The sequence below is a fragment of the Caretta caretta genome, chromosome 2 (assembly GCF_965140235.1).
Source record: "Caretta caretta isolate rCarCar2 chromosome 2, rCarCar1.hap1, whole genome shotgun sequence".
Classification (NCBI taxonomy): Eukaryota; Metazoa; Chordata; order Testudines; family Cheloniidae; genus Caretta; species Caretta caretta.
In genome coordinates, this window is record NC_134207.1 from 128,370,987 (window position 1) to 128,398,110 (window position 27,124).

A 27,124-nucleotide genomic window follows, 5' to 3' on the forward strand; every position below is an offset into this window, starting at 1 on the left:
AAGATGTGGACAGTGTAGAGCAACAAAAATGATTAAAGGTCTAAAAAAGCATGATCTATGAGGGAAGATTGAAAAAAAACTGTGTTTGTTTACTCTGGAGAAGCGAAGTCTGAGGGGGGAACACAATAACATCTTCAAGTATATAGAAAGCTGTTATAAAGAGGAGGGTGATAAATAGGGGTCTACTTAAATTGCAGAGAAATCACATTTTTCACCAGTTGGTCACTGCATAAATAGCAAATTTTGTGGATGTGTTCATACAGTACATTTAAAACAAGTATTGTACTGTACTACTGTTATGTTTGTAAGTCACCCTGGTAAGAGAGTCTGCTAAATCAGGGGTTCTCAAACTTTTTTTGCTGAGACCCCCTTTGAAAATATTTCAGACTGTGATGACTCCCTCCCACCCTTCCTTCTGTGCTGCTGCTGGCAGCGGTGCTGCTTTCAGAGCTGGCACCCGGCCAACAACTGCCATTCTCTGGTCACCCAGCTCTGAAGGCAGCGCAGAAGTAAGTGTGGCAATACCATGACCACTCTACAACAGCCAGATTTCATGGGGACACCAGATTTCATAGCTGTGAATTTGGTAGGACCCTAGTGATAAATTGTTCTCCTTAACCCCAGAGGACAGGACAAGAAGTAATGAGCTTAAACTGCAACAAGGGAGATTTAGGTTAGATATTAGGAAAAACTTTCTAACTGTAAGGGTAGCTAAGCACACGAACAAATTACCTAGGGAGGTTGTGGAATCTCCATCACTGGCAGTTTTTAAGAACAGGTTAGACAAACATCTGTCTGGGTCGGTCTAGGTAATACTTAGTCCTGCCTCGGTGCAGACTATATGACCTATTGAAGTCCCTTCCAGTTCTACATTTCTATGTTTCCACCTCAGGGAGGGAATTTCAGGCAGTGCTTGTCAGGGAAGTTCCTGTCTTCAATCAGTCCTTCCTAAGGAGCTGAGGGGTAAAGGTCTGTTCTCTTCCCTAGTCTGCCCTAAAGTGAGCTTTACCTCCTCCTACAGCCTGTACATGCCTGTGCATGCCTTGTGGTGACAGGGCTGGCTGCACCCAAAGCAGCTCATTAACCTCTTGTTGTCCAGTGTGGGGTTTGTATAGCACATTACATGGTGTAAAACAAAAATATAAATGAGAGGAGAGTTTGGCCCATTGGGCCTAATTCAGACCTAGTGCAAGTGTTTTCAAGTCTGCCTGTCATGATGGATCAGATCAGTGGTCCGCCTAATACAGTAACTTGTCTCCAGCAGTAGCCAGAATCAGATGTGTCAGAGCACACAGTCAAAGAATTCTAAGGGGTCGGTGAGACATGATTTTCCTACTTGGCCACTCTATCAGGCACTCTTACAAACTTGATCAGTACACTACCACCAGCAGAAGATGAAACAGAAGATAGGTTCTAGGTTTTTCATGACATTGCTTTAAAGTTATTAAGAGGAAGATGCAAGAGACTTAACACACCTAATTATTTTTGCCAAAATGGAGACAACCTCTAAACTATAGACCTATTAATAGATATGATGAGAAAGAAGGTTAAGAAATCCAATGTTCAAACACTGACCTAGAGGAGTAAATCAATCGCTAATTAACTGAACTTTATTGAACAGCAGATGTTCAGAAGTCCTTCCCGCTTACTACAAACTGAGGGTTTGATCCTGTAATCTCTATTTACAAGAGCCATCCCGTTAATTTCAACAAGACTGCTCATGTAAGAATTACTCATGTGAGTAAATTTGAAGAATCCAACTCCCAACAGAAAAAAAAAAGAGGAAATTATGGACCCTATCTTACATATTGCTGAATTCCCCCACCTCGCACTGAAATCAATGAGATGAGGGCAATCATTAACTTCCAGGAAACACTAACTTTTCTGAACTGGGCCATGTATTTTGAGATATTTGTTAAATATGATTTTAAATATTTCCTTTTGAAAGCAGAATCAATTTTTAAAATAGTGGTATTAAAATAACTAATGTTACTATACCAGAGGATTTCTGTATGATTTTTAATTTTATAAAGTTTAAAGATCCCAAAGTAATGTTAATTAGAAGGTCTTTCCTTTTTTCCTTTCTCTGTGAGCGGTTTGCAAGGCCAAACTGCTCAGCACATCCTGGGACAGAGAGTCTGTTCTCAGAAGAGATAAGACTTTGCAAAAACAACTGTTCCTTGGAACAGCACACAGAGACTCCCACCCTTCTCACATTCTTTATCTTGCTTGTTATGTATGTTATATGGTAAAGGGGTTAAGCAGTTCTGTTACACCGTAAGAGCTGTTAAAGTCAGAAGAGATATATGTTGAAATAAAGCTAGAAAATGCATGTGAATGGATGTTGTGTGTAAATAGAAAATGAAAGGTTAGGAGTGCCAGCCTAGGAGTTACCACTTCGGTATCGATTGGCTGACGAATGCGTTAAGTGGAAATAACCAGATGATCCCCAGAGGGCAGACTGAAATCCATCCAACAGCCTCAAGGATGGGAGAACGGAAGAACAAGATAACATCTGGCAGCACGGAGCCGTCAGGGATGTGTCATCTGCTGATTGATTCAGCAACAGCATAATGAAGCCACCTCCATAGACTGGCATAGGAATAAACTCCTATAAAAACAGACCCTAAAGACTAAGAACTTTGAGCCTGGTTCTACAACCACCCTCCAGGAGCATCAGATGCACATCTGACAAAGACTTGGCTCCACCCTCATGGCAAGGTTACCTGGCCCGTAACTTGGCATGAGCAACCTCTAGGCTGGTAACTATAACAACTTTGCAAAAGTGTATGTGTGTGGGAGTGAATGGGATATAGTAAATATGATTGTTTACTTGCTCTACCTTTTTTGTGTGAGTATATGGGATAGAATGTTTATGATTACTTGTTTACTGTGCCTCTTTTTGTATTCACAATAAGCGTGGCATTTTGTCTTATCCCCTTTTAAAAGATCCTGTTGGGTTTTATTTTATTGGTATAACACTAATACAAAAAGCCCTGTGCATTAGTTCATTAAAATTCTGTAAATATGTATAAATAAATTGTATCTGTCCTTCGTTTGGTGAACTTAACCCCATATAATGCATACCCTAAAATGTATGGTTTACTTTAATTTCTGGTAAACCATTAACATTACATCACTGTTAATACAGGTTACAAATAATGCTTTAAAATCTTACTGTTTTATTCATCCTATTTTTCTTTGCAACATAAGAATATATTTATAGGGGTAACTTAAAAATATACATGTACATATTATGTTACAAATATTTCCTTGAGATTAACTGGAATATTTTTACATTTAATTTGGTTAGGGAAACATTCCTAATGGTAACAGATAAATTACATGTAAATACATATGACACTAATCTTCTTTTCTGTGAAGATGCCTGGAGGACAAATATTAATGGACTTGACTTATTGTCATTGGGAATGTTACCATAGCCAACACACATCATATGAAGATAAAAATACATCTTCCGCATAAAGAGTATTCTCTTTATTTTATTTTTTTTTTTTTGGTACGGTTATCTAAAAGCTATGTTATGCCTTTGCAGCAAAATACTGTGCCAAATGCCAAAATGAAACCTGGCTGTCTTCAGCCTAGACACATCAGCTTTATAAGCTACAAGAACCACCATTGTTGAGATGGGATCGTATAATTTTGCCCTCCAACAGACAATTATGCTTTTTCACAGAATATAAATGTATTTGAGGCAGGGAATATGCTTTTTTAAACACGTGGTGTACGTTGCTTTAGATTGGAATTTCTGTGTACACTACAGTAAAATCAGTTTTTTTGATAGATTTTAAAGTATATAATTGTGACTAATGTACAGGGCTGATGTATAGTTGAAAGATTGGAGGTTTTTTTCTAGAAAAATGCAATATAGTTTTACTGAGTCCATTTGTGGGGTTTTATTTTCTTTAGATTTTGAAATACTGGAATAAATTCACTTTAGCTTTTTAAAGAAATATTTTAGACTTACACTTTATCCATCTGCTAGACTTGTCATCAGTATGAGACTTTCCGTTCCCTTCTGCAATCCAGCACAGTAGCTAAACATTCAAAAGGGGAAGGGCATACAGAAGAGCACAGTGGCATTAAGTATTGTTAAGCTACTGATCACAGCTGGTTATGGTGGTAATTACTGAATATGGTCAACCTTACGAAAGAGTGGCCTTACTTTTAGCAGGTATAATATCCATAAAAGCTTCATTCTCACTTTGGAATCTAGAGATGAACTGAAGGCAGAAATCCAGTCACTTGCACTTCTAGCCTGGGTGCAAAAATACAAGAGCAATTTTTTCCTCAGCTCTTTTGAAAATATACAGTATTCTTTCTTTACCTCATCTTCCTTCCCTTTTATAAAACAAACTCAGTCAATGAGATTTAAAAATAAAGCTTTGTTTGTATTATTGAATAAGCTCAAACTTTTAATTAAAAAGTAGCAATACTACAGTAATTAATTATCTTATTTGATATTTTGTAGTGACTCTTCTTAGGTTAACCAATTTATTTGCTCAAATAAATTGGTTAGTCTCTAAGGTGCCACAAATATGCCTTTTCTTTTTGCGAATACAGACTAACACGGCTGCTACTCTGAAACCTCTTCTTATGTTGGAGCTCTGGCACTACAGAATTAATTACCAATACATAAGCTGAATAAGTTAGATCTGAAAACCCATGGACTGAAAACATCAATCTTAAAAAGAAACTAAACATGTTCAAGTATCTCTATCTTCTATCAGAGAGAGTTAGACTATTTTTCTGTTTGGTATAATGCGCTTTTGCTTCTGATCTGTATTTGGCATGGGTTCTCGCTTCCAAGATAAGTCCGAACAACTATTTTCTGTCTTTGCTCCTAAATGCTCAGAGGATGATCCCATGGAGGTTTGCTATTAAATGGATATTTTGACAGATATCTAAGGTAGTGAGCACTTGCCTGTTCCAGATGATATTTTGCAAGAATGGATTTGAATTTATTTGCGGGAATGCAGGATGGTTCTTTATTATGGATGTTAGGAAAAGATATGTGTTTAATCAGAGGATTCGACTGAGTATTTTTCAGTATCTACATAGTATATGAGATAAGAGATGAAGTATGTGAGCAGGCATTAGATGGGTTTCATATAACATGTTTACCATAGTGATATAAAACTTCATAACATAGTAAAAGGGAGATATACACTTAATATCAAACAAACACCATCTCACCATTTCTACCTGTATGCAATAGAATAATACTTGAGATTCTGGACAAGTGCTCCTTGCATGTATCTCTGAATTAATAAAGCTAAAAGATAAACCCATCACAGATATTACATTTTTGGGAGAAGGAGTAGGAAGAGAGAGAGAGAGACAGCAAGTGTGTGTGTGTGTGTGTGTGAGAGAGAGAGAGAGAGAGACTTATGCTCTCCCAATGTCTGTTTTAGCCACTACCCCACTCTGGCTTTGTTCAGGAGACTAGAATTTCAGCCTTTGTGTAATGTAAGCGGCATGGCTTCCTTTAAACTAAAGGATATTCCATACAACTACAAAAAACAATGTTGCAGTTAGGTTAATGAGAGTAAATGTTTTTTTGGATGAGAGTTCAATGATTATATCAACAGTAGTCATTTAATCATCTCTTATATGGTAAATCCAAAGCATGCAAATGCTAATAATGTCAGAAAATACGATTGCTTCAGAATATTGGGGAATGGAGAGTCCTGGTTAACTAGACAAGCATGATGTAGAAGGCTAAAAGACTGAAATTCTGCAATAAAGCAGGTGATGAGGTGATATGCTATGTATCTTTTAGCACTAACAGTTCATATACATTCACAGAACACACAGCTATAAAAACAAAACCTATGAAATGCACTATGAAATGCACTGTGGCCTAAGTTTGGCAAAGCACTTAAAACAAGCTTAAGTCCCACTGACTTCAAGCAACCCTATGTGCTCATCAATTGATATACTTAAGTTCTTTGCTGAATACTAACAGACTTAGGCATCTGCAAGTCACTTCATTAAGGTGGAAGAAATGATACATACCTCCTTTGTAAAATGTAAGATCTACAAGTGTAATGCACTATTCAACAGCTAGCTGTTAATACCATATATGTGTTTTGCTGTGTTGAGGCCTATATTAAGTATGACTAGGATAAGCAGAAAAGGTTTGTGTGAGCTCAGTTCTATGCATCTGAACAAAAGGTATTCAAACTAAGTGGTAACAAATTCTAGAGTATTAATTCATCAGCTAATGTAAATGCTTCATGGGTGTGCTGAAAGATGGACTAAGCCCTTTAATGTAATCAAAGTACATATACATTGGCTGACAAAAACCATGGTGCAGCGCCTTCATACTCATTATTTAGACTTAGCAGCTAATAACATTAAGTGTAATTATTATTTATATTTATAACCGTTTCAGTGTTCAGTTTATTTGTAAGAACTCATTTATCTTAGAGCTCACATCAGCCACGCTCAGAATAAACATACAAGTATTAAACAAACTACCACCAATGGAACAATTTGGGTAATGGTACTACTCAACATGAGTGAGGGTGGCAGAATTAAATCCTTGGGGCTCTCCAAGAATGAAGGCCAATATATCTGCTTTCTTGGTCACAAATCACAATCCAAAACCTATCCAACTCCTTTCCTTACCCCCATAATATTTCTCATTTTCTATTTGAGTCTAATACAAGATTTTCTTGAACATTTCTTTAAAAACAACAACAAGGAGTCCTTGTGGCTCTGAAACTTGAATTTCTAACAGAGCCATAACAACTCATTTCATTCCTGTAAAACTGAATGACTTAATCAAAAGCATAGTACTTTATTAAGAGCGGAGGATGTAGAGTGTTTTCAAGATGTTAGTAAGTAACTTTGCTAGTAGTAAATTGTAGTATGCCTCAGAGTATTAGGTTAATGAAATATGAAGACAGTTTAACTTCATAATAATCTTTTCATTCACATATAATTTTTATTGCCTGCTTTTCACTGTGCCATTCAGTTAAATTCTTGTGTGTGGGGTTGATTCTAATTGGGTTATTGGCATATAGAATTGGTTGAATGGTAGAATATACTAGTATTTAAATAATTTATTTGAACATCATTCACTGAACAATGTGATTGACAATTAGTAGCTGGCCTGCTCTAGTGGCATTTGAGCTGCTAAATGGATTTAACTATTTATGACATATTGGTCTTGCACCACTAACTGGCATCTGAATCTTCTCTTGTGCATCTGTGCCACAATTGTTATAACATTTGTTTTTACATGCTGAATATTCTAATTACAAATTTTCAATTTAAAAATTAACCCCGTAAGTAATGCTTTTGCAGCCATGAGTTGGCAGCTGACAGAGCCAATATTCTATTTCCACAAGCAAATGGACATGAAATCAGAATGTATGGTAAATCGTTGAAAGGTATGTGGATGAGGTACTTGCACACTTATGGTTGAACACAAAAATGATCAAGGCCAGGTTTCTTTTATATGCAGTGTTGTAATCACTCTTTTTTGCCTAAATGGAGCATCCTGCGTAGGGCAACTCCACTTGGACACTGGTTCCAAATGACTATCTGATCATCCAGCTGAAGAGTTGCTCGGAGATGAACCTCTAACACAAAGAGGGTTTTACTGGGTAAAATCCTGGGAAATCATAGGAGTTTTGCCACTGACTTCAATAAGCCCATGATTTCACCCAGTGTGTGTATTTTGAAGCTGAGTTAAGACATACAGTCACGCACTAGCTAAGAACTAGAGTGTGACTGGCCTTTACATGGTGCAAAGAGTCTGCCCGACTCCCCACAACCTGTGCAAGGCCCTGTCACAATTGCCATCTCTGCAGTATGGGGAACTCGGGTCAATTGTTCAGACACACTTGCTGGAGCTGACTGGACCATCTCGCTACACACCAGAATGCTTGGGGAGGGAGTCTGTCCCTCCAAGAGCTATCCATGAAGTTATGCAGCTTCCCTCCACAGTCTGTTCAGGCCAGTGGCTAAAGGCCACAATTTAGTCCTTGAGGTCATAGATTTCTTTCCTAATGGTAAAACAACATTCTCCTGAAATCCCATGTTCTTCAAATGTTTGGAAGTTGGGATGATAGCAAGATGCCAAGAAAACAATATTATTAAGATGATGCAATCAATGAAGGAAAGTCTGTAGAAAACAGGATCAGATTTAAGGATATTTGGGTGATCTTGGCTGTATTTTCCATACTATGTTGTCCACTATTAGGTGATTTTTTGAAAGTTACAACATTATCAAGGTTGGGTTTTTTTCCTTTGAGATAACTGACATATTTACCATGTTAACCTTCATTTTTTGTCCCTTATTTAAAAAAAAAATACAACAACCCACAATTATTAATTGCTCAGTGACAGGAGGCCAAGGACCCTACTAGCTTCTTTAGGAACATAAGGATTATAAGTACTCTGTAAAGTTGAATTGGGACCATACAAGCCTTACGAAGTCCACCTGTGCACCGTTGACGAGTTCATAACAACCTCATAACACCAATGTACACTTTAAAAGCTGCTCCTATATACTCAGTAAAAAATAACTACTGTGACAGACTGACAATATCCTGGACAAACCTTGCTGAATTGAGTTAAATGTTATTGAATTGAGTTCAATCTCTTTGGGGGCTACTGTATTAAAAATGTAATTGTCTGCATGTTAACTGAGGGATTGTATGTATTTCCATAGAAAGGGTAAAAAGGAGAAGAGCAGGGGATGATTAGACAAATTCACTCAGGTTGTCACATCCCCAGAGAAACATCAGTCCCCTGGAGAGGTCCTCATATACTAGTTCAAACTGGATTCTTCAGGGACCAACAGACAAAGAAAGGATTTTTGGATAAATAGCCTGGTTTTAAACTATCTCAGATCTTCTTCCTGAGCCAGCAAGTGAACAGGGCCTCTCCTTGTCCAAGGTGGGCCCCACTCATTAGGGAAGGATTGGAAGAACTTAAGGACTTGGCCTACTAAGGCCCCATAAGACTGTGTGCTTGTTCTCAGCTGAGGCTGTGATTAAACTGGAAACCAAAAGCAAATGCCTTGTGGGGTAAGGGAAGTGTTGAAGGACTGCTCATGCCAGATCCCATGTTAGCATTGGGCAAGCTGAGCTCTTGTAAGCTTATTAGTATGCGTGCAGGTAATTTTATTGTTTTTAATAAGTTTCTGTGTATTGCTTTTACCTTAAGGATAAAATACACTTGCATAAAAAGAACTTTGTATATCAATACATGTGGCCAGATACACTGCTAACATTCTCTGAAGAGAAAGCAAGCAGGTACATTTGGGCAGCCCTGTCTCTGCTAGCAATTTCACAGTGAAGTCAGGGAACTGTGCAGCCTGGAAATAGACCTGTCAGAAAGGAATGAGAAACGCAGCAGCTGGGGATCTGGAAGCTTAAGAGTGGGTGCCGTTGCTGGACCACTGAAGGACATACAGATGCAGTTACACTGAGCTGTGACAACTACCATTCCACTTTCAAACAGCACTTTCCCCCAACAAAATCTGTCAAAAGTACTAGTTTTTGCTAAGATTAACAGATTAAAAGAAATTTGGAGCTTCTCACCAAACATTTGAAGATATCTTATTAGGAAAATGTTCCAGTCATATGAGACAACAAAATATTTGACACACTATATATCCTAAAAGCCCTGTTCAACTTACATAAAAATAGACCAATTTACCTGAAATATCACATTTGTATTATTAGTCCAGGATATTTTTTTTCTGTAAAGTTATTTATACAAGCAGTTGTCAAAACTAGTCTCAAAGGGCATACAAAAAAAATTAAGAAACAGTAATAAGCATGTTGTGCACACCTACTTTGACATTTTAAAAATTACATTATGAGGTCCTGGTGTAAACTCATCTCCTCTCAGAGATCCATAGGGTAGCACTCTCTAATGTGTATGAAACTTTTATTGACACCAGTGGGAGAGAGTAAATCTTTGGAATCAAAATCCACTGCCCTTCAGATCTGACAGGTGATTTTTTTGAGCTGAGGTTGTCACATTTCTCCAGTAACTTGGAATGAATAATATTGTTAGGAAGGGAGAAATAGAAAAAAAAAACAGGTGCTCACACTTGTTTTATTTTTGTGGAATTATTTCTGTCATATTTTAAATTTAAAACAGTAGCGAACAGTGCTGGGCCTAAGCCATGGAGCAGACATATAGGCCTGAATTTCTCCTAAGTTAAAACAGGTTGAGATAGAACTGCTGTACTAAATCAGTTCAGAATTCCATCTATTAGATATCCTGTCTCTGATGGTAACACGTACCAGATGTTTTAGAAGAAGGTGTGAGAAACCTCCTAATGGACAATAATGGAATAAATTGCTAATAGAAGTAGGTTTTTTTTCTAGCTCCTGTCAGCAAGTGTATGGCTTATGCCCTGAAGCATACAGGTTTATATTCCTTTATATATTTATTATTTTGTCATTTCTAATATAACTGAGGATGCTATTTTTATTCATATAAATGTCTAATCTTTGTTTTAATTCTGCTAAACTCCAACATATTTTTAAAATATAAAGATGAATACATTTCCTCCTATAAAATGTCATCTATTTTTAATGTAATGCTAATACAAATGTTGTTACAGAATACTGATGTTGTAAAACTGTTACAACTATTTGTACTCTTCTATTATTTATATAACAGGTATTATTTTTTTAATGGAAAATTCAGTGTAATTCAGTATTAACTTTAGCAGGTTTTTAATCCCTAACCACTAGCACAGGACTTTAACTAGGTCTGTGAGATTCCAGGACTGTAGCTGAAGAGCTGGGGAAAGTCCAACTGGACATAGAATCATTGCAATGTAGGGCTGGAAGGGACCTCAAGATCTTATCCACTCCCCTGCACCAAGGCAGGACCAAGTAAACTTAGACCATCCCCTGACAGCTGTTTATCTAACCTCTTCTTAAAAACCTCCAACAATGAAGATTCCACAGCCTCCCTTTGGAAGCCTATTCCAGCGCTTAACTACCTATATACTTAGAAAGTGTTTCCTAATATCTAACTAAATCTCTCTTGCTGCAGATTAAGTCCATTATTTCTTGTCCTATCTGCAGGGGACATAGAGAACAACTGACCACAGTGCTCTTTAAAACACCCCTTAACATACTTGAAGACTATCATCAGGTCTCCCATTATTCTTTTTTTTCTCAAGACTAAACATTTCCAGTTTATTAAACCTTTCCTCACAGGTCATGTTTTCAACCTGTTTTACCATTTTTGTTGCTCTCCAGACGCTCTGCAATTTTTCCACTTATTCCTTGAGGTGTGGTGTCCAGAACTGGACACAGCACTCCAGGTGATGCCTCACCCCTGCTGAGTATAGCGGGACAGTTACTTCCCATGTCTTACATACAATACTCTATTAATATACCCAAGAGCGATAAAAGCCTTTTTCACAACTGCATCACATTGCTGACTCATATCCCATTTGCTGCCCACAATAACCCTCAGCTATTTTTCAGCAGTACTAGCACCTAGCCACTTATTTCCCCTTTCGTAGTTGGGCATTTGATTTTTCCTTCCTAACTGTAGTACTTTGCCCTGGTTTTTATTGAACTTTGTAGAGTTGATTTCAGACCAATGCTCTAGTTTGTCAAGGTTTTATTTAGCAATTGTGAATGATGATGGTTCAGACTTAGGCAAACTTGGAAAAAAAATGAACATTTATATAGAAAGCAGAGGAGACTTATTGAGCCAGTTACTCCTTTTGTAACAGCTTTGCTATTATTTCAGAGTTTTGAGCTTGGATAAGAGATTATTCCAGAACAGTCCTTATTCCAGAACACTCTTCTGCTTGATCCTGTAGTGAAGTCGTCATAATCCGATTGGCAACTTTACAGTCAGTTGCTCTGGAAATTAATATATTCTCTCAGAGAAATGACAGATGGGTTGAGGAGGGAATAAGCCCATACTTAAATACTGATCCTTACAAAACTAGCTAATCCCCAAGTGAATGGCAGTTGGGGAATTAGCTAATTTCTAAAGCTTTCTTGAAGCCATAGGAGAAAGCTGTATTGCAGAGGAGAGAGAATATCAAAAGTTAGGAATCTTGCCTGGAAAGAGTCCAACTGTCCCTGTGTCCTGAACCCACCCATTCCCCTTCTGGTTTGGCCTACTTCCCTTTGCTACTTGTCCCAGGCCACTGAAGCAGGTCAGGGGGAACAGTGATAGAGTCTGCAGGTTTCATCACTGTGATGGCCATAGTTGCATAACAAGAAGAAGAGTTTGACTGGGCCAGATTCAGCTCTCTCTGTTTTCTGTGAACTGCACAATTAAATGCAGAATAACCCAAGCTTCTGAAGGAACAGCAGTAAGGTAGCTGCAATTTGGCCTTTCAGTTCAGATGAAGAAAACTAGCCTCTTTTTTCTCTCTTTTGCCTTCTCTCTCAGGTTTGGTCTTTATTTTCTTAATTTTAAATAAAAGCAACCCAGAGTGAAAAGAACAATCAGAAGCAGAAGCTGCAAAGGACAGAATAGATCCCAGAGTGGCTCCACGCAGGGAATTGGAAACAGGCACATTGCAACAGACATGCGCCATGACTGCCATCTTCCAGCACATGTTAATTAAGGGGAAAAAGCATGTTCACTGAAAGGAGGGGAGAGCATATGTAACTCATACACCTCCTGAGTGTAGGGGCAGTGAGATCACTTAGAGAGAGAGAGCGATAGAAAGACATTAATGAGTCTGCTCTATAGCATTAGCTAACAGGCATATGGCTTTTAGCTCATGTGCTAGAGACTTATGCACTAAGCTCCAGAGGCCTCAGGTTCGATCCCACCCACTGATGAGTGGGGTCTGTCTGTGTTACACATAGCTGAGGCTTTGATGTTTCAGCAGACAACACTGAGGATTAAGATATTTGTTCTCAGTGCTCTTAGGGTTAATATACTCAAGAAGACGTTGGCAAAAATATGAAAAAACAAAACTGCCCAAAGTATGTAAATGACCCCCATTCTCATGGTATCAGACCACCTTACAACTTTTCTTTCATGTACTTTTCTTTCACAATTCCCCAGTGAGATATGGAAGTGCTATTATCTCCATTTTACAGATAGGGAACTGAGGCACAGAAAGGCTAAGTGACTTTCTCAAGGTCACACAGCAGGGATTTGAATCCATGGCCCCAGAGTCGTAAGCTAGCATTCTAGCCTTGGCACCATCTTTCCTTTCTAAAGAAAATAATATATAAAAAAATAAAAGCATTACATTGTTTCATGGTTATTTCAGAAAAACCTTCCCTGTTATGAAAGTCTAATTTTCAGGTATCATTTTGATGTGTTCTAGCAAAAACAAAATAGAAGCCATACAGTTATAAACTAACATGAATATCAGTCATCCCCTTACATGGTTCATGTGTGACATCTGCTGAGAAAGAGCACACATCATGCTCTTTGCCACTCTTTACTATTTTTTAAAGTAAAGTTAATCAGGTGGATATAGGGGACATTAACTTTTGCAGTTCTATTGAAGCATCTGGTGGGGACCTAAGTGAGTAAGGGAGAATGAGTCCCAATAGACTGCTGTTATTTGCTGTTAGGTGAAAGTCATGGATAAATCAGAGCCATTACGAACATATAATAATGCTGCAGTTTCATAAAGACGAAAGCTGGTGCCCAAAGAATAGTAGATTTGAGGAGTAATGTATATACATGAATGACCTGGCCTCTTTTTGATACATCCTTTGTCAACAGAGAATCACTTTGATTCACTTCTTTTAGAGAGGGTGAATGGTTGGCAAGTAGAGCAAGGCTAACACTAGTAATAATGCTTCAATTGGATTTGTAATTTCTGTTTTAACAGATATACTGTAGCTATTTGGTTTTAACTGGGAGGCTCAAGTGATTGAATCCTTGTGATCAAATTAGAGATTAATTAGGTACTGTACTTCCTGGAAGACACTGTCGATGTCATATGGTCTGAAGATGGGATTAGGGTTTATGATGTGATGACAAACATTAAGAGCACAGGTGAATGTGCTGAGAGAAGGAGATGCTAGGAGACAGAATGAATTCATGCCAGAGATCTTTTGGCGTGCAGCACTTTGAGTGGAGTCTTGTAAAAAACTTCACACATCAGGTGATAGGTGCAAAGGCACCTTTTATTGTGATATCTGAGTGCCAATAAATAAATGAATAAACAAAATTTTCCTTTAGAAATTGAACTAACTAGTACTAACACTTGTTTATTTAACCTACAGTAATTGTGGTTCTTTGAGATGTTGTAGTCTGTGTGGATTCCACTGTAGGTGTCAATGATCCTCAGATGTATAAGACTGGATGTTCTTGACTAGCAGTGTCCATCAGGACTGGACAAGTGCCCTGTGCCTCCTCATGCTACAATGTAGGGTCATAAAAGATGGGGTGGCCACCACTCTTTCTCAGTTCTCTCATTTCAAAGTCTGTGTTGCTGAGCATTCCAAAAAGCAAGGATGGAGGGTGGGTCACAGGATGCACACTGATTACAGTATCTCAGAGGACCACAGTTACTGCACTCTGCTGTGATGAGGAAGCTTTGTGAGGAAGGGTCTCACCTGTCCGTACCAGGAGGGCCTGGCAGTTAGCTTCTTGTAGTTATAGCAATGCTGAAGAGTATGACTTCCTCTCAAACAGGCCAAGGTCTTTTCCCTTTGGCATTCTTTTGTTTGATCTTGACTTTTCTTGTATGGCTGAAACAATTCAGGAGGCAGGGTTGGAGTGGTTGTAAAAAAACTCAAACCCTGAATCGAATACCTGGAACCTCTTTTCAACACCTTTCACTGTTAGTTTTGTAGTGTCTGGTATTTGCAACAGAGCTTTTGCAGAGACTATCAGTCCCTAATTAATGAAAAGGGTGATTGTGGCAGAACAGAAGCTGACAGGATGTTGAACAGCTTGTGGGACTTCTCTGGGATGACCAAAGTCTCAGGGCATGTCTACACTTGCAAAGTTACAGTGCCAGCAGTTACAGCGCCGCTCAGAGAGCGCCGAAGGAAAACCGCTGTTGTGTGTTCACACTGACAACTACCTGTGCAATAGCGTGTTCACTCTTGCAGCACTTGTGGCGCTATTCCGAGCGGTGCACTCTGGGCAGCTATCCCACAGAGCACCTCTTTCTCTTTTGCCGCAAAGACTTGTGGGAAGGCAGAAGGGGTCGCATGAGACTGAGAGCTGCCCTGTCGCTGGAGATGTGCGTGCCGATTGCACAGTGGAAGCTGGCTACTCCAGACTGCTACCGATCGGTTGCTAACCAGTTCGGAGTGGGAAAGTCGACACTGGAGTTGTGTTGATGCAAGTGTGCAGGGCTATTAATCGCATCCTGCTCCGAAAGACCATGACTCTGGGCAATGTGCTTGAGATTGTGGATGGCTTTGCACAAATGGGCTTCCCTAACTGCGGAGGGGCGATCAATGGCACCCAAATTCCAATTCTGGCACCAGACCACCTAGCCACAGAGTAGATTAATAGCAAAGGGTATTTCTCAATGGTTCTCCAGGTGCTTGGGAATCACCATGGGTGTTTCACAGGTATTAACGCAGGCTGGTCCGGAAAGGTGCATTACGCACGCATCTTTCAGAACACTGGCCTGTTCAAGAAGCTGCAAGCAGAGACTTTCTTCCTGGACCAGAAGATCACTGTAGGGGAAGTAGACATGCCCATTGTGATCCTGGGAGACCCTACTTATCCCTTAATGCTGTGGCTCTTGAAGCCATACACGGGCAACTTGACAGCAGCAAGGAGCGGTTGAACAACAGTGTCATAACCATACAGCTAAAGGTAGCCTAGAATTCCCCCTTACCTGTAAGGGGTTAAGAAGCTCAGATAACCTGGTTGGCACCTGACCAAAAGAACCAATGGGGAAAGAAGATACTTTCAAATGGGGGGTGGGGTGGGGGAAGGCTTTGTTTGTGCTCTTTGTTTGTGTGTTTTTCTCCGTACTGAGGGGAGTCAGTCAGAAATCCGTCTTCTCCAAACAATCCTGAACAAGTCTCTAATATTACAAAAATAGTAAGTAAAAGCCAGGCAAGGCATGTTAGATTATCTTTTGTTTTAGCTTGTGAATTTTCCCTGTGCTCAGAGGGAGGTTTATCCCTGTTTTTTGTAACTTTAAAGTTTTTCCTAGAGGGGAATCCTCTGTGTTTTGAATCTGATTACTCTGTAAAATTACCTTCCATCCTAATTTTACAGAGGTGCTTCTTTTACTTTTTTTTCTTTATAATAAAGTTCTGGTTTTTTAAAGAATCTGATTGGTTTTCAGTGTCCTAAAAACACAGGGATTTGGTCTGTGCTCACCGGTACCAATTGGTGAGGATATTATTCTCAAGCCTCCCCACAGGCTGATCAACTGCAGATTGACTGTGGAGTGTGCATTTGGCTGTTTAAAAGCTTGCTGTCTATGCCAATAAGGGAAGCTGGACATGGCCGATGACAATATTCCTATGCTTATAGCCGCGTGCTGTATGCTCCATAATATTTGTGAAGGGAAGGGTGAAAGCTTTACTCAGGGCTGGACTGCAGAGTCTCAGCTCCTGGAGTTTGAGTTTGAACAACAGGAGACCAGGGCTATTAGAGGAGAACAGTAGAGGGCCATAAGGATCAGGGATGCTTTGAGGCAGCAATTTTAAGCTGAAAGACACTAAATATTTGTTGCTATGCTCGGGATTGCTAGGTGGTGATTGGTGCACATGATGTAAGAAGGGGCCTTAATGTAAATGTATGTTGCTTTTCAGAGCTCTTTTTGCTTTCACTTAATAGAATAAAGCTTGCTTTCAAACAAACACAATTCTTTTATTGAAAGACAACAATCAGAGGAGAGTGTCAAACAAAAACATGCATCAGCAGCGAGGGGGATGGGGGAATGGAAGGTTGCAAGAGGAGGAGGGGTCCCGGGACAGCTACAGATTTGTGTTTGTCCAGGGATCATACCCAACCTTCTCCTTTGGAGTATGATGCAGCGGGTGCTGTACTTCAGGGGAGCCAAACTGCAGATGAATGGGTGTTGAGTGCAGTGGGTATTGAGAGTCCACACTGCAGGACTGTGAGGAGAGAGGAGTGGAATGCTGTGGGTAGAGAGTGGAGCCAGGAGGTTGATAAGAGTGTATTGGCGGTGTGTGTGTGGGGGGGGGTACATGGGAAAGAGTTTTGCGACAGCAGCTGCAGGGGAGGGTGGACGCGGAGCTGCTTGGTTTAAAGAGCTAGTATCACCTGGAGCATGTCCACGTGGCGCTCCATAACTGTTAAGAGCAGCTCCATGGCTTCTTTCTGGTGTACTGTATTTTCCTTTCATTCCCTCTTCTCTCTGTCCCACCACTCCTTTAATTCCTTTTTCTTGGCAGTGGAGTGCATCATAAACTCATGCATAAAGTCCTCCTTAGTTCTTATTGGATGCTTTCTAATTCTTCACAACCATTCTGCCGCCGATAAGGGAGGCTGGCTTTCCAAGGTGATCTCTGTGAAGTTTAAATGCAACATTTTACAGAAGCAGTATTATTTGCAGCACAGACAACACTGTTTCAGTGCTTTAAAACACAGCCAGTACTCACACACCTGACACTAACTGGCTGACCCCATAAGCACACATAAGCCACAAGACCCCCAAAATGGTGAGTAGCCGCAGGGGCAGGGTAAATCACTGTTCCCGGACCCTGCTGTACACTGGGCATGTGGCTCTTGGGCACTTGGGGAAAGCCAGCACTGTAAGGGTGGCCTGATAATCATTTCTGTCCCCACACTTTCCACAGGAGGTGATCATTATGGAAGATATCTCACTGCTGAGGGTGAGCAGGGAATCAAGGGAGGGTCTTTTCCAAGCCTGCGGTTTCTGCCCTGGTCCCTATGAAACTAGCCTCTGTGCAGCTGTGGTCCTGCACCCTCTGTGATGGCACAGTGGCACAGGAAAGTTACCATTAATGGGGCAAGAAACAAAGCATCTCTGCCAAGGATCCTGCAAGAGATGATTGCCCAGTGTCTCCATGAGAGTTTCCTGGAGATCTCTGAGGGAGATTCACATGAAGTGAGGGAGTGTATCAACAGCCTGTTCCGCCGTTTAAACTAGGCATGAGATGAGAATCAAGCCAGCTTTCTGCAACTCTCCTGCCCCCAACAACTCCAAAAATCAGATCCATTTACCAGGGGCCTCGTATCCTGTTTGTGCTTCACCAATATCCGCCTGCTGTGATTGGCTAGGCTCCTCTGAGGTAGAAAAGAGCTCCAGACTGCATGCGTCTCTGGCCTCTGAGTCATCCTCTGCCTCTGGTTCCACCTCTCCCTCTTCATCCAAGATTGCCTCCTCCTGGCTTGGTCCACTCTCGACTGGCAATGAAGCCAATAAAGTATCCACAGGGGACTTGGCAGTGGAGGTGGGGTCACCACCGAGGATCGCGTCCAGCTCTTTGTAGAACTGGTAGCTCATGGGCACAGCACCAGAGTGGTGGTTTGCCTTCTGCGCCTTATGGTAAGCATTCCACAGCTCCTTCACTTTGACCTGCACTGCAGTGTGTCCCGGTCATGGCCCCTTTCTGTCATGCATCTAGAAATCTGTCCATTGATATCATAATTCCTATGGCTGGAGGGCAGCTGTGACTGCACTGTCTCCTCTCCCCAAATACCGATGAAGTTCAGCAGCTCGGCATTTCTCCAAGCGGGGGATCTCTTGGTGCGTTGAGATGCACTGAGACCACTGTATGCATCACCGAGCAAACAGGAAGGGGATTTTCAAATTTGGAAAGGAATGTATATGGTGGGCCTGACAGTTGGTCACTTGAGGGCAGGGCAGTAGAGTTCAAACAGATGGCCAGAGAGGTGAGAACAGGCATTGTGGGGCACCTCCTGGAGGCCAATCGCAGCGCTGTAATTACCACAGTCTCTACACTGGCACCACAGTGCTGTAGGCCCAGCGCAGAAAGCTCTCTGCCTCTCGTCGGGGTGTTTTTTTCAGAGCGCTGCATCTGCGCAGTTTCTGCACACTAAGTGGCTTGGCAGTGTGTACACCTCGGGAGTTACAGCTCTCAAAGCTGCCTTACTGCGCACAAACGTGCCAGGGTAGATGGGGCCTCAATCTCCAGAGTCTCAGTAATCCCCATGAGGAGCTCCTAGAATGCTTTAAATCATCCAGTGCCAGTACCAGTGCTGATGATACTCCTCCATCCATCAATTACAAAGAAAAGATCCTTAGGCAGCAAGACAGGGCACTGATGTTGCTCTGCCCCTGGATCAAGCTCCTCTTGATTTTCTGGCACTGATGGTCTGGCCAGGAAAGCTGCTGGGGACTGGGGCCTCTTACTTGATGGAGACAAGCTCCTTGATGCCTCTGAACGTGAGCCCCAGTACCTCCCAATAGGCCATATCCTATATGCGTATGGGTGACTCACAGGCTGTTGATTGAACCAGTACCAATCTTGGCTGGCTACAACCTGTATGATAAGTCCATGGGTGTCTTAGTAGCATCATCCACAGAAGTCTGATGGAAGAGTACCCTGCTTGATATAGGGAAAAAATATACCCCAGTGATAGTGAGGAGTAGACTTCCTCAGGGAGTGGCACTGATCCTACGATGCCTGGGGTACCAGAGTCTCTGTGCATGCCAGTGGATATCTCAGCACCAGCAACAGTCCTGGTTCAGCCCAAACCTCCATCCCTGAGGCCGAGGTCAATGCCTATGGGGGCACTTTGGGTGCCAATGATGGCAGACTCTGCTGTGTAACAATGTGATGCTTCTCTCCACCCCTCAATGTCATGCAGCACTTGGAAGACTCAGCCCCAGAAGTCTTGCTCAGGACCCTGAGCTTTTATTTGAATTCTTGCCTCAGTGTTCCGCTTCAGTGCCTGAGGTGTTGATACAGCCTTTCATGTCAAACCTGAGATATGCTTCAGTTCTGGTGTCAGTGCTAAAGTTAATGCCATTCCAGGTCATTCTTCAGAGACTTCTTCTCTACAATGGTCTTAGGAGTTGCCTGTCTGCTTAATAGAGTGTTAGATGATGCTGGTTTGTCCATTGGAAGGATTCTGGAGTTCATTTCTTCTGGGTCCAATGTGACCTTCAGAGATTGGTCCAGAAGGCAAAGCTTCAAACATGCATCTCGCACCTTGAGAGTCCATGCAGAAAAGGATAAGCATACCGAGCCTCTGCTCACAACATGAGATTCTCAGACAGAAATGGTATGTACTGTGCCCATCTTTAAGGTGGATGAGTCCATCAGAGGAGAGACAGGGCTTGATGCCATTACAGAAACCCTGCAAAGGCTCTGTACAAAGGCCTCTTACCAGAAAAGTTTGGTCCAATTAGTTCTGGCTCTGTTCACAGTGGTTGAAACAGAAGATCAGAAGTGGGTCTGAAGATTTTGAAGAATTTTAGCCAGAGCTAAGAGATAATGGCACAGACAATTACTAGGTTCTGTCTCACTTCCAAGGATGCTAAGAGGGAACTGAGGGAGGGTCATAGTTGCCCCACCTTTTATGTCCTCATATAGAAGCACGAGGAGGCACAGGGCACATGTGCAGCCTCAACAGACACTGCTATTCAGAAAATCCAATGTGGCTTGCAGAAGGCACATGTACCCTTGCAATGGGCTTCACTTAGACACATACTCGATAAAGAATTAATTGTTTCTTTACAAAGAACAATTGCACAAGTGTAAGGGCTCATCTGCTTCCAAAGTTATTGTTAAAGGGTCTGATGCAATGCCCATTAAAGTTGATGTAAAATTTCCATTGACTTCAGTGGGTTTTGGATCAGGCTCTAAATGAATTTATAATCTCAAGAAAGTTCCACGGCATGTTTCAGAAGATTGTAACATCTGTTGTGGAATAATAAGCAACAGGACAGATAACTTTTTATTAACACTATTTCATTTTTCATTCAAATCAAAGTTTAAATATGTCTTTAAATGAGAAAACCAGCATTTGTTTTCAAACAGTGCAGGCATGGAGAAAAAGTTTTATTGATCTGAATAATGAAAATACAAGATTTCAGTCTAGCTGGCAGCAGTTTAAGAACAATATTCTCAATCACATCAGTTTGCTCAACTTTTTACACACTGGCTAAATAACTGTTCCTACATTTGTTGGGGGAAGAAAATGTCTCAGCATGTTAGAGACCACAAAATGTGAAAACTATAGCAGGAGAATTGAAAATAATCCTATTATTATAATTAATTATATTATATTATATTTATATTGGCATTTCACTGTGATCAAGAGCTAGTTTAGCAGCCACAACTGTATGTCCTAAGACACTAAAAACAATTAAACTGTGTACAGCATATGTAAATCAAACTTATTTACACATTAAGAAACATATTTTCAATATTACCAGTGCCAAACATTCATCAATAATGATAGGACCAAAAAAACATGAGTGATTGAAAAAAATTATGAGATTTTAAGAAAATAAGTGCCGTGTTTTTTTTTCTTTTTGACCTTTAAATGTACACTCTGGTCATTTTTTCAAGCTTTTCTCAGCAACTGTGAAGGTTAGAAACTTACTTTTTAAAAAATGATAGCTAAGATTCTCACATAATCACTAAACTCCAGGAGATGGGATTTTAAGATAATTCTAAGTACTGCAAAGCTTGTGATAAAACCATGAGAGATGAGAAGACTGTATTCTGATGACTGTTGTTCAAACCACTTTATAACTCTGGCATCTAGGACTCTTATTTTTAATTTTTTAGCATTCAAAAGAAAAGAATACCCAGGGAATTGTTTTTTTCTACCCATACAGTGTGTAGATGAAGCACCCAAACCATTAGAATTTTAGAACAACTTGATTTTTTGGGGGGCAAAAAATGCAATAGTGTTGGAAAATTTTCATGAAGTTTTGTTTTTGGGAAAAATAAATCCTTTAAGACAAAAAAACAATATTTGATCTGAAAAAAATCAGTCCGTTCTCTTGCATATGTACGTCTACAAACTCATTCAGATTTCTCCTGTTGTGCCTGGGCCCACCTCCGAAAAACAGGAGAATTATTTTATTTCAAATGTAATGTCTCCTTTAGACCCAGTAGTTCTAGTGACCTGGCCAGAGGGCCAAATCATGAAGAGGGACAAACCTGAGTCCAGAGAGAGATCACATGGCAAGCAATCAAAGGAAAAGGCCTCAGACTGGTTGAGAGCTAATCCCCAGAAGATCCACAAGGAGTCATCACAGCAGTGAGTAATAAATTCTGTGGAACACCTGAGAAATCCAAGATGCATATTTTCCTGGCTTTAACTCTGTTTCTTGATTTTTATCTATCTATTTGGGTTTACCTGCCTCTTCAAAATCAGAATATTTTTATTTGCTGCAGATAAAAAACCCTGGATCTTTTCTGTTCCTATCTCACTGGCCTGCAATTTCTCTTCAACACTCCTTATCTTCCCCTTTCCACTTGATTTTCAGCATTTTTGTGCCCAGGCTTTCCAGCTTAGCTTCCAGAGGTTAGTATTGTTTCCATATCATTAGCCGTTTCACAGAAGGCTTTAACGAATCACAAGTTGCTTCAGTTCAGCCAAACAAAGGGGCGGATTCTTCACTCTCTTACACAATTTTTACACTGGTGTAAAACCATTAGTTTCAATATAGTTAACCATTAAGGGCCTGGATCCTCAAACTACACTGAAATCTATGGAAAAACTCTCATTGATTTCAATAGACGTTAGATCAGGCTTTAAGTGAGAATAGAATCTGGCCTAATAATATTCTGTTTTTCTTCCCTATTTCTGTTTCTCCCCCCACTAATGGCTGAGCTAGGCAAAACTACATTTTATTTCCTATTAATATAGTTATCTTCTCACTGTTCAGGACATGGCAGTTTTATGAGTCATAAGCTGTAAGGCCCTGCTCCCACCAATATCTTGTTTTCATGCATACAGGATCTCAGCAATAAAAACTGGGGGAAGAGAAATAGGCAATATGTACAAACACAATTATTTCAGAACAGAAAGTTTTCCATGTTGCAACACGGAGTTTGTAAACAGTTGACATCCCAGGTTTTTAAAAGCCAGCATCAGCTTGCCTCACTGTGGATCTACACAGTCCGTTTCTGCATGAAACACAATGACCATAAAGCATCTAAGATTGCTTTCTGCTTTGATGACCACAATCACTTAAATACATACTATATGCACATTCTATTTTACCTCTGCAATCTACCTATAATTACCATCACAAATGCACCCTATAGTTTCACTGTATTCTTGTCTTAATTAGTAAAAGGACATTGATCCCATTTTAGCTGCTCCTATTTCCAGTAAAATTGATAGTAAATTTTACAGCACTCAAATGTATTTGAATTAGTTTAGTAGGAGATATAAAAGCCACGATCATATATATTGAAGTTTTACTTGATCTTTAAGCACTCTTTGATCTAGGAAAATAAGACATTTATCAACTGGAAATGAACTATGCAGCCAATGTTACACATTTGACTTCCAAAGCTAATTCTCCTGCTTTGCAGAGAACTCCAGCCTTGTGGGATCACCACACCATTAAACAATTAAATCCAACCAGGCTTGTGCCAAGTCTCTTGGGAGGAGAAGGGAAATCACCATCATCATCTTTGGTTCTACATGACAAGTCTGCTATCTTATCATCTTGTCTTGGATAGTTTCGCTAATGGGGCTGAGTTGGGGCCTGGGCAACTGGGCTGGGTTGGGGCTGGGGGAGGAGTGCCTCTATTAATGTGTGTGTTTGTGTGTGTGTGTTTGTCTGATTCTGGGGCTGAAAGAATCCAGCCCTGGGGAACCTAGGTCCTGCAGGATAGCTCCATTGGGAGGGTATTTGCAGCAGGGAGAAGTAGAGCTCCGTATGAGAACACAAGTGACATAAGCAGTACATTGATAGAAGTACAGACCCCCCACCAGAAGAGTAACCCTAATAAATGAGCGTACCCCAAAGTAATGGGCAAAGCTGGTAACAATATGGAGGTGATGTGTGACACATGACCTCCATATTGGTGCACATAGCAAAATTAATTCCACATGTTCATGGGAAAAATTAGAGAGAACTGCTTGTTACCACCTCTCAATGACAGTGGTGCTGCCACAACCCCTGGCCTGAAGTAGTAATAACAAACATAAAAAAAATGGTTTCCATCATCAGCACCCCCCACTATGAAAATTGTTCCAGCACCCCTGTTCAGTCAGTGCTCTCTCTGACATCTGCTTCCTTTCCTTATCACCACCACCAGTCCATTTTCCTTTACTATCCTAGTCACTTCATGCTTTAGCCACTAAGTTACCAGTGATTAGATTCCCACTTTGCACTTAGGAGTAAATTAGGGCTTGATATTCACAGAAATTGAGTAGCCACAGTTCCAACTAAAGCCAATGGGAGTTTGATGCTTCTAAGGGCTTAATCCATTCACATGCATGGGATTTTTGCCATTGAGTTTAATGCGAGCAGCACCTGGTCCTAGATCAGCCTCCAGGTTTCTCAAGGTGAGAACCCAAATATCAAGGCATCCAAAATCAATGGGCAGTTTTTAAAATTGTGGTTTTATTTTTCTGTATCTCAATTTACCCTCTGTAGAATCAGATTTTCCTACTTCACATAAGTATTGTGAGCTTTCATTCTGTAATGTGTGTAAAGTGGTTTGAGCTCCTTGGAAGAAAGTGCTGTATTCTGTGCCACTGCACGGGCACAGAATTCATATCATCCACAAATTTCTTTGCTCCCTTGCAGAACAACAAGGAAGCAAAGAAATTTATGGGGGACACGCAACCCTTCCCCGGCAGCCCTGGTGCATCTATGCGAGGACCTGGAGCAGACAGAAGAGATATGAATAACTGCGGAGTGGGGAGAAGAGGTGGGCGTGCATTTGTGGGAAGATGTCAATCACTGCTAGGGGGCGGGGCTTGGCAGGCATGTGTGTGAACGAGAGAGAGAGAGACAGACTCTGTCCCGCTCACATGCCTGGTGTGGAGGGATAAGACTTCCTGTTGTTTGGAGGTAGGCATGAGGCAGACTCTGTCCCCTGAGGCAGAGCAGAAATGCAGCAGCCTTCCTGCATAGTTGTTAATATTCCTATTCTTAGTTAATTGTTTCAGTTCTTAGACTCTGTCTACACTACAGACCTTACAGCGGAACAGCTGTACTGCGGTAGCTGGGCCACAGTGAGGTCTCCTCTGTAGCCACTCTATGCTGGCAGGCGAGAAGTCTCCCACCAGCATAATTAAACCACCCTGAATGAGTGGCGGTAGTACATCTCCCATTGACATAGCACTGTCCACACTGGTGCTTTTTTCAGTGAAACTTCTGTCAGACAGCGGTGTCTTTGTTTCACACCCCTGACTGACAAAAGTTTTGCCGACAAAAGTGCTAGTGTAGACAAAACCCTAGTAAGTATCCCTAGGAGCATAAAATACGTGTAAAAGTTTTAAGGCTCCTTTACATTGCCAGAGTGGTAGAAAGGAGCCTTATTGTAAATGACAGTAAGGGAACCCTCAGCTAGAAAGATCTATGCACTTTCTCCCTTTTTTCCTGTGCCAGATTGGCACAATTTGGTTAGATTACAGCTCAGGATCTATTTTACTTACACATTTTTTTTTTAAAAAAAGGACCATGAGGGCAAACAAATCATTTATAAAACAGTCAATAAAATGTCAGGACAATCAGAACCAAACACTTCCCAAAGTAGCTGGCCAGGATTATAACTGGAATGCAGGGTGTTGGTTATTAAGGATTTGTAACTTAACTTTCATGTTTTTAGGAAATGCTGAATAGTTTTGGTGACTTTTTTTATATTGTATTTTGAATAAATTACTAGGGCTGTCAAGCAATTAAAATTGTGATTAATCACACAATTAAAAATAACGATTTATCACGATCAATCATGCTGTTAATAACAGAATACCATTTATTACAAATATTTGCACTGTAAATAACAAAATAAATAGTTTTTTTTTTCAGTTCACCTAATACAAGTACTGTAGTGCAATCTCTTCTACATTTATAAGTTCAACTTCCATGATAAATTATGTACAAAAAACCTGCATTCAAAAATAAACCAGTGTAAAACTTTAGAGCCTACAAGTCCACTCAGTCCTACTTCTTGTTCAGCCAATCACTCAGACAAACAAGTTTGTTTACATTTGCAGAAGATAATGCTGCCTGCTGCTTGTTTACAATGTCATCTGAAAGTGAGAACAGGTGTTTGCATGGCACTATTTTAGCTGGTGTCTCAAGATCTTTACATGCCAGATATGCTAAAGATTCATATGTCCTTTGATGCTTCAACCACCATACCGGAGGACATGCATCCATGCTGATGACGGGTTCTGCTCAATAATGATCCAAAGCAGTGCAGACCAACGCATGTTAATTTTCATCATCTGAGTCAGATGCCACCAGCAGAAGGGTGATTTTCTTTTTTGGTGGTTCGGGTTCTGTAGTTTCCACATCAGAGTGTTGCTTTTTTAAGACTTCTGAAAGCATGCTCCACACCTCCATCCCTCTCAGATTTTGGAAGGCACTTGAGATTCTTAAACCTTGAGTCAAGTGCTATAGCTATCTTTAGAAATTTCACATTGGTATCTTCTTTGCGTTTTGTCAGTGAAAGTGTTCGTAAAACAAACAACATGTGCTGGGTCACCATTCGAGACAGCTATAAAATATATGGCAGAATGTGAGTAAAAAAGAGCAGGAGACATACAATTCTCCCCCAAGGAGTTCAGTCACAAATTTAATTAACACATTTTTTTTTAAACGAGTGCCATCAGCATGGATGCATGTCCTCTGGCATGATGGCCGAAGCATGAAGAGGCATATGAATCTTTAACGCATCCAGCACATAAATATTTTGCAACGCCAGCTACAACTGTGCTATGCAAATGCCTGTTCTCACTTTCAGGTGACATTGTAAATAAGAAGTGTGCAGCATTATCGCCCATAAATGTAAACAAACTTGTTTCTCTTAGCGATTGGCTGAACAAGAAGTAGGACTGAGTGGATTTATAGACTCTAAACTTTTACATTGTTTTGTTTTTGAGTGCAGTTATGTAACAAAATAATCTACATTTGTAAGTTGCACTTTCATGGTAATGACATTGCACTACAGTACTTGTATGAGGTGAATTAAAAAATACTGTTTCTTTTGTTTATCATTTTTACAGTGCAAATATTTGTAATCAAATA

The 27,124-nt window shown here is 40.4% G+C and overlaps 1 long non-coding RNA gene across 1 annotated transcript; it reads left to right on the forward strand.

Annotated features, from left to right (window-relative positions):
• The first annotated feature begins 2,208 nt into the window (after positions 1–2,208).
• LOC125630953 (uncharacterized) lies at positions 2,209–25,981 on the forward strand. Its single transcript, XR_007354832.2, has 3 exons — positions 2,209–2,762; positions 22,008–22,161; positions 24,674–25,981. It is a non-coding gene; the product is annotated as an uncharacterized LOC125630953 (long non-coding RNA).
• Positions 25,982–27,124: the final 1,143 nt, after the last annotated feature.